The sequence below is a fragment of the Arachis duranensis genome, chromosome 6 (genome assembly GCF_000817695.3).
Source record: "Arachis duranensis cultivar V14167 chromosome 6, aradu.V14167.gnm2.J7QH, whole genome shotgun sequence".
Classification (NCBI taxonomy): domain Eukaryota; kingdom Viridiplantae; phylum Streptophyta; class Magnoliopsida; order Fabales; family Fabaceae; genus Arachis; species Arachis duranensis.
This window is the reverse complement of record NC_029777.3, coordinates 60,147,705-60,155,647: the sequence shown is the minus strand read 5'-3', so window position 1 is coordinate 60,155,647 and position 7,943 is coordinate 60,147,705. Positions and strand designations below refer to the sequence as shown.

Below are 7,943 nucleotides of genomic sequence, written 5' to 3'. Positions count from 1 at the left end.
AGAGGAGCTCAAAGAGCACCATTGGTTCTTCAAGAAGGCGCCACCCTCACTAAGGTGGACTCATTCCTTGTTCTTATTTCTCTGTTTTTTGATTTTTATGTTATATGTTCATCTATGTTTTGTGTCTCTACTTCATGATCATTAGTAGTTAGTAACTGTTCTGAGGGTTACCTGAAACGTGTAGCTCGGTCGTCTTGGAGAGGCCCGAGGTGGGGGTCAGGGACCCGAGCTTGATATGTGGAGTGGTTGGTGGTTGTACCTGCAATGACACTCCGATGCTTAAGTTAGCATGGGTTCAAGCAGATATGTGTAGAATGTGGAATGTGTGTCATACCTGGGTGCTCCAGTGTATTTATAGTAGTTGAACGTGATCTTCCCTGGATAAGATATTCTTATCTTATCTTATCTTTTGGGAGTTTTATCTCTATCTTTGTGGAACCGCCTTTCCTAGGCCTTTTCGGCCTTTAGGTTTTGGGCTGCGTTCCTTTTGATGGGCCTTCTTAGCTTTATTGTCCGAGGTCCGACCTCAGGCGTGGGCCTTGGGACGAGGTCGGACCTTTCATGGATTTTGCCGAGTTGGAGGAGCCCGGTCAGGGTATGAACAATAACGATATCAAGATATTAATAATTGCTAAAAGATTAAATTAATAACATTTTTTATAATAGTATATACCGTAAACGAGATAATTAAGAACATATATATCTCATTTACACTGTAAACGAAATATGTGTATTTTCTAAAACTCAACGAGATAAAACCAAATAAAAACATTAAATATCTCGTTTACATAGTAAACGAGATATATTAATAATTATCTCGTTTACGCTGTAAAAAAACTAAATAATATTACCTAAATTAATAAATACTTCATAAATTACATATATTGATAAATAAAATATTTAATTTATTTATATATAAAAAAATTTTCCGTTATCACGGGCGCAGCTGTGAGGGATGAGGCAACACACTTGACGGCTGGGGCACATCTTGTAAGTGGAACTATGGAAAAATTCTGCATCTTTACCAAAATAATATATTGACAAAGTCAGGTCCCATAATAATCAAAAGTAAACGATTCAATTGAAAACAATGTTGACTCAAGAAAGTAAGAAAGTTTAGTTGCAATTATTTAATATATATATAGTTACTATAACATCTTGAATTTCAAATTGAAAAAAATTTAAGAGTTAACATAATTTATTAATTTTAGTTAATATTTTTAGTTATTAATTTAATTTTTTTAACTTATTAATTTAATAGTATATTTTTAACCCATATTTTTATACGTTAATAGTTAACTCCGACTAAAAATAATAAATTTTGTTAATTTTCAATATTTCTCTTTTAAATTTTTATTAATGCGTATATCTAAAGAAAGTGAAATATAGAGCGAATGATGTGAATAATCAAATGAAATCTTCAGTAATCCAAAATCAAAAGATGAAGGAGACAATCTCTGCACGAGCAAGAGATAAGGTTGACGCATTGTATCGTAATTAATGATATTAATAAATGATTGATGTTGAGATGATTGTAACCCTAATAATGTCCATAATATAATCATGTCATTTCTTCCGAGGTAGAGAGTCTACCCAACTAACTGACTTTGAAAATCACGAACATGAACCTATATATACGTTTTACTTTTAATACGTTAGCTTTATTGTTCTCCTAAAATCGGAACTAGGAAGTTTGAAGGAAGAAGCTACGTCCCTTTGCAGATTAAGGATTATTCGTAAGGATTCAGAATGACAACTCTTTTGTTTGGATTTGAACATTAAGAAAGCAGTTCCAAGTACACACTCAATATTTGAATTATTTAATTGTGCACATATTCATTCAGAAGCATTTCATCTTAGGACCGACTAACGTTTATTTTTATTTGCTTAATTATATAACTAACTTGAATTGTTCAATTCATTCATCTGCTTAAGTAAATTTTGAAAATTTAAATTTTGTGTTATTTAAATACCAACCTATTAATTAGTAGAAAATTCTTAAATAAAATTCAAATTTATGACGACAAAAAAAGCCTTACTTAATTATATACGTATGATTTTGAGTTTAATATGTTATCCAAGAGTAGTAACAAGTTAGCAATTCATTAAAGAAAAAATAACAAATTAACAATGATGTGGTAAGAAAATCAGAAAAAAACATTTAATAATTTCATCTCTTTTGTCTAATCCACTAGGTTAGTTTCTCTGTTTTTTTTTTATTTTTTAATTTTTATTTTACTTTTATTTTTTAGGTGTGATAGGGATCTTTCTATTTTGATTGATAATGGATAATGAATAAACACGGATTATATTATCTTACTTACTTTTTTTTTGGACAGGCCTACTAAGGGCCCAAAGGACAACAAGTAGTTAACCACCCAAGCCCCACCATACCCAGAGAGCAATCCCCATCAAATTCTTCTGCGCCGTTCTTCATATTGCTCCTAATGTGGCCAATGATGCCAAAGGAACTGAGAACTAGTGCGTCATTAGCTTCAATTCATATTTCAGAGATTCCATCTACAAATCATCAGATTGAGAGCTGCAAGTGTTTTCATGCATATCCACTACTTCAGAGGTCTTGTTCGTAGCCATCATTAGATGAAGAGGAGCCACAGGACCAAACCTAAAAAAGGAGTAAACTATCACAGAAGATGACCGAGCCTGGTCACATAGTGTCCTATGTTGTCTTCCTTCCGATTACATGCATTCCTTCAGAATAGTAGCCGCACATGCACCCACCACATCCCTCCAAACTATCAACACACCTGAAACCCGTAGATCAATGTGAAGTAGCCCATCCTAGCTAACTCTTCCGGTAATGCAGCAACCGTCGTACCCTCCTCTGCTTCAGTTCTGATCTCTGCCGCTGCTGTCTGTATTAACATCTGAAGCAACAAATTGTCCGCCAGAGCAGCCTCATTAGACCTTTTGTCCTTCCAAAAAGCTCCTGTCTTCAGTCATGATCTATTTCCCAAAATTGACACAGCCAAGTTATCCTTACGGAGGATGTTTGTGATGAAATTTGGCTTATGCGAGATCCAATTTTGGTGGAGAGTTCCTTGGCATGTAAGCTTCGCCACTTCATACGCTAATGAGTTTGCTTCTCTGGGCACCCAGGTAAAACCACAGTTTGGAATGCCTCTTGCTAAATGATGTATGTCATCTAGTACAACTTGAATTTCTTCAACTGATGCATGTGACTTTAAAGCTTGAATGAGTATCTGATTGTCTGATTCTATGATAACCTTCTATATTAGGAAATTTTGTGACATAATTAAAGCTGCCCTAACCGCTAATGCCTCCGCATCCAATGGCGAGGCCGCAACAATATTGGAGTTAATTCCTGAGAGAAGAGTTCCATTATAGTCTCTGAATACTATGGCCATAGTACCCACAGATTGTGCTCCCATGAAAGCTGCATCAACGTTGCATTTGATCCAACTTTGTAAAGGCGGTCTCCAGGTAACCCTGCTGCCTAATCTCGTACTAGTAGTTGCATGCTTTGCTGGTTCCTCTATCATTTCTGCAAATTCTAGTTCCATTAGTTTAGCTTTGTGAATCACCATTATAGGATTAGGACTGATCTTTTGATATATTGCTAGATTCCTCGCTTTCCACACCTCCCATACTAGAAAACCAACTTTACTGCTACAAAGATCATAATTAGTCCCTGCATTCAGCCTCATTTTTCGTAGAAGTTCCGTTATCCACTTCCCAAAAGAAGAGACTGTTGGGGCCGTAGAACAGTATTGAATTTGTGCTCCAAATCAAGCCGCTCTTGTCCAGGGACATAGTACCTCTCCTGTTAACACCTAATTTTCTTAAAGAAACTCAAAATTTTCATTCATAAAAAAATTGAAAAAAAAATAGACACAAAGTTTAAAGGTTTTCATACCTCTTAGTTCCAAAACTCTAATGCATAAGTCCACTAAAATAAAATGGGTCAAATCATAATTGGGTCTAAATTATTAAAAATAAAATAAAATAAAATAAATATAAAATAAGTCTTAAAATAAATACTAATAAGGTGATGCTATTTGATTAAACTTGACTAATTAGAGCTTTCAATGTAACTTGAAAATAGTAAGATGTTTAGTTTTGCATGATCATTGACCACTGTCTTGACTAATTCTTGATGCGTATCTTGAACAAATAATTTATTCATTTTTACAAAATCATCATTTATTCTCTTAGATGTTGCTATTGAAATTGGATTGATTGGCATATGACAATTCTTAGTTTGTCTTGCAAAGCTCGTATTATTTCCTCCCACTTGAAAAAGATTCATCCTTAAATCTGTATCACAATCAAAAAGAGATATATTAGAGACACTAAAAGTAGCTCATACATTATACTCACTTGGGAGGTCAATCTTGTAAGCATTGTCATTGATCATTTCTAGCACCTGAAATGGACCATAACCCCCTAGGTCTAATTTGGATTTTCTTTGAGTAGAAAACCACTCCCTCTTCAAATGAACCCAAACCCAATCACCAGGTTTAAAGACATCTCTTCGACCTTTATTCACTCTTTGAGTTGTCAATCTATTTTTCTTTTCAATCAACTCACGTGCCTTCAAGTGCATTACCTTAACCTTTCAGCTTTACCTTCTACATCTAAGTTAACAAGATCACTCAAAGACAAAAGTAACAAGTCCAAAATAGTTAAAGAACTAAAAACATTCACAAGTTGAAAAGAAGAAAAATATGTGAAAGAATGAATAGTTCAATTATAAGCAAACTCAATAAAAGGTAAGACATTTTTTTAGTTTTTGAAATTCTTACCAACAACATCATGTAATAAGGTCCCTAACGTTCACTTTAATTTGATCATCAGTTGAGGATAATAAATATTACAATATAATAATTTCATGCTTGAATTTGCTTGAGTTCTACTGCAAAAGTTCACTTTCAATCCCTTGTACTGATTTGTAAAATTGGTCACCATGTAAAAAAATAATTTGGCCAAAGAATATTTTAATGATACTAGTTAGCAAAACTTTTTTTAAAACATATCCTTCAATGCATTAAAAACATACAGAAATTGACAAATTAATAATTTATTTACCAATATCTTAGATAGCTATTACACATCTCGGATACATAGGGTAGAAGAAAATTAAACCAATATCTTAGATATTGTAACTTCGAGATGTGTAACACGTTTGAAAAAGTTATTTCGGCTGCACCTGTGATCAATTATTTTTGGGTGACATGTGCCAATCTCGGGTTCACAAACACCAAGATATGAGTAGCTTCATGCCTTGTAAGTTATCACATTCTATTCATACATTATATTCTCTTCTCGCTAAACTCATTTTCTTTGTGGTTGTTTATCTGAATAGGGTGATAAGAAATGGTGAAGAGGAAGTGATATTTGAGTGTAGCTCTCTTGTGATGTTGCGCACTTTGATGAGTGAAAGGTAAAGCTCACAGATAACAGTAAATGCACTGGATCGTTCAAATAATACCATGATAAGTTGATATCGTTTCTATGAGAATTAAAGGATTGTGTATGCAAATATCGAGTTAAATGACCAATTAGATCAATGGAACCTAGAATGATTAGGGTTGAAACTTTCTAAAAACATAAAAGGCTTAAACATTGGATTCCTTGAGGGTAGTGAACATGTAGTTAATTGAAAGAGAATATATAATGGAGAAGTCAAAGATTTTGGAGATGTTTAAGTCCTTAGAAAAATCAAATTTTGTTTCCCTTTTCCAAAGCAAGTAAAGATCTTTTCACGACGAATCTTAATTAACCGATTTTCAATGTCTTGGCTCATTGGTTTCTCTTCAATTAACCAACCGCCAATGTTTTGGTCAATCGATTAATCAAAGACGTTAAGTGCAAAAACCGATTCAGTTCCTCTTAAGATTCAAAATTAGTTCTTAGGTCGGATTATATGTAACGTATCTAAGCTAGTCTATTCTGATTAAATCTTATGAGAAAATAGAATTTTCAAAAGTTGTCCTAATCTGAATTATATGTCATATATTCAAAATAGAGTAATTGAAAATCATGTATCGTATCGAACACTTTAAAATCCACTATGTCTAGTCGATTCAAAAAGTTATGTAAAGGAGTTTCCAAACATAATTCGGATATTAGTTCTGTCGAAGCAATAAACAAATTCAAAACGGAATTAGCATGCCTGTTGACACTACTAATCCTTTAAGGATGAAAAATGAAACACTCAATCATAACATAGATCAATGCAATACTTCAAAATAGAAGAAAACTTAGATTAATAATACATAGAAACATAAATAGAGCTCCTAATCCTTTGGCAGAGAAATTGATGAGTCATGGTGAATTGAAAAATAAAGCAAATGAAAAGAAGAAAAAGAGAGACATGTGAAGGATCCGAAGATCCTCCCCTCGGCTCTCCTCCTAATGCGTGAGCATCTTGTACGCTTTTTCCACTTGTTTTCTAGTCATTTTCAGTTAGTAATTATTAAGTTTTATTATATTTTAGTGCAAAATCCTCTTTGGATGTTACTTGGAGTTGTTTTAGTATTTTTATGATTTCAGGTGAAATTCGGAGCAATTTGGCAGAGTTTGAAGCAAAAAGGAATGGAGCTAGACTTTCCCCCTTTGGGCGCTAAACGCTAAGCTGGCATTTAGCACTAGCAAGCCCAACCCGAATCCACGCTCTTGGATCATGTTTAGTGGATTTTGCTTTTAGTTGTTATCGTTTATTTTATTTTTGTAATTTTTATTTAAAAATAGTATCTTTATGTTTTAGAATTTAATATTTTATTTTATTTGCACATCAAATTAGGTTAAATATGAAAGGAAAAATATTCTCCCTTTTAGAGGATTCGAACCCTTTTGGTTTTTGGCATACTTTTCAAAACCCTAGTTTTTCTCTATAAGTCATGAGCCAGTAAACCTCTTTGGTTAAGGTTAGGAGCTCTGTTTATCTTCTATGGATTAAGACTATTGCTTTTCTATTTTAGTTAATGTATTTATTCAGTTTCAAGGATCACTTTCATACTTTATTCTATGAATCTATGTGAAACGAAAGTATGACCCTTTTTTATATGCGTTCTTGTGATTCTTAGAAGAGTTATCTTGCTTGAACAATAACTTCAAAGTAAATTCCTCCTAAATCACAAATTACATGAACTTATTGGGATTTGTGACATATAATCTTGTTAGCTTTAGGCAATTAGGGTTTTTGTAGCCATAAAATAATTATGAACTTAACCCTCTAATCAGAATCAAGTGACCACGACGGTGGTGGTTGATGAAGGTTAGAGGAGACTAAGTCACTAAGACATTAGGGTTTAGTCAATTATAGTTTGCCATGATATGAATCTTGCATTGTTAAAATAGTTGGCAAGAAAATGTAATCCAGAAAAAGTAAACATCCTATTTTCTCTCACTATTTTCACACCAAACTCATTATTTGCTTCCTTTATTCTTGTTCTACTGTTTAATGCATTTTAAAACCCACCAAATCAACTTTTCTATCTGCCTGACTAAGCCAATCAGCTGACCATTATTGCTCAGTTCCTCAGTCCTCGTGGAATTGACCCTCACTTACCTGAGGTATTACTTAGACGACTCGGTGCACTTGCCAGTTAGTTTGTGGGTATTCAAAAATTCACACTAAATTTTTGGCACTGTGGTCAGGGACTGACGGTAATTGACAACTACCAGTTGTCTAGTTGCTTAGATTAGGTATCTTTCTTAGTTCTATTTGTTTATTTCTCTTTTAACTTTTGAATTAGGTCTTATTTATTTTCATTAATTTCTAAAATTAAGTTTGGTATCCCTTAGTAATTTTCATTTTCTACAATTTTCAAAAACCTTAGTAATCTTCCATGTGTAGTTTTCGAACTTCTAAGTTTATTTCCCTTTTTAATTTTTCAAAAATTTTTGTTTATTTAATCGCTTTATTTTATTTTATTTCTTTTTACATAGGATATCTC

The 7,943-nt window shown here is 33.1% G+C and overlaps 1 long non-coding RNA gene across 3 annotated transcripts; it reads left to right on the top strand.

The window, feature by feature from the left end:
- Positions 1-2,421: 2,421 nt before the first annotated feature.
- LOC107493655 (uncharacterized) lies at positions 2,422-6,983 on the top strand. 3 transcript variants are annotated; one of them, XR_008010250.1, is made up of 4 exons: positions 2,422-3,120; positions 3,261-3,465; positions 5,348-5,425; positions 6,297-6,983. It is a non-coding gene; the product is annotated as an uncharacterized LOC107493655 (long non-coding RNA). The 3 variants fall into 3 exon arrangements; XR_008010251.1 differs by having other exon boundaries at positions 5,348-6,414; positions 6,538-6,983; XR_008010249.1 differs by having other exon boundaries at positions 5,348-6,983.
- The last annotated feature ends 960 nt before the right edge of the window (positions 6,984-7,943 follow it).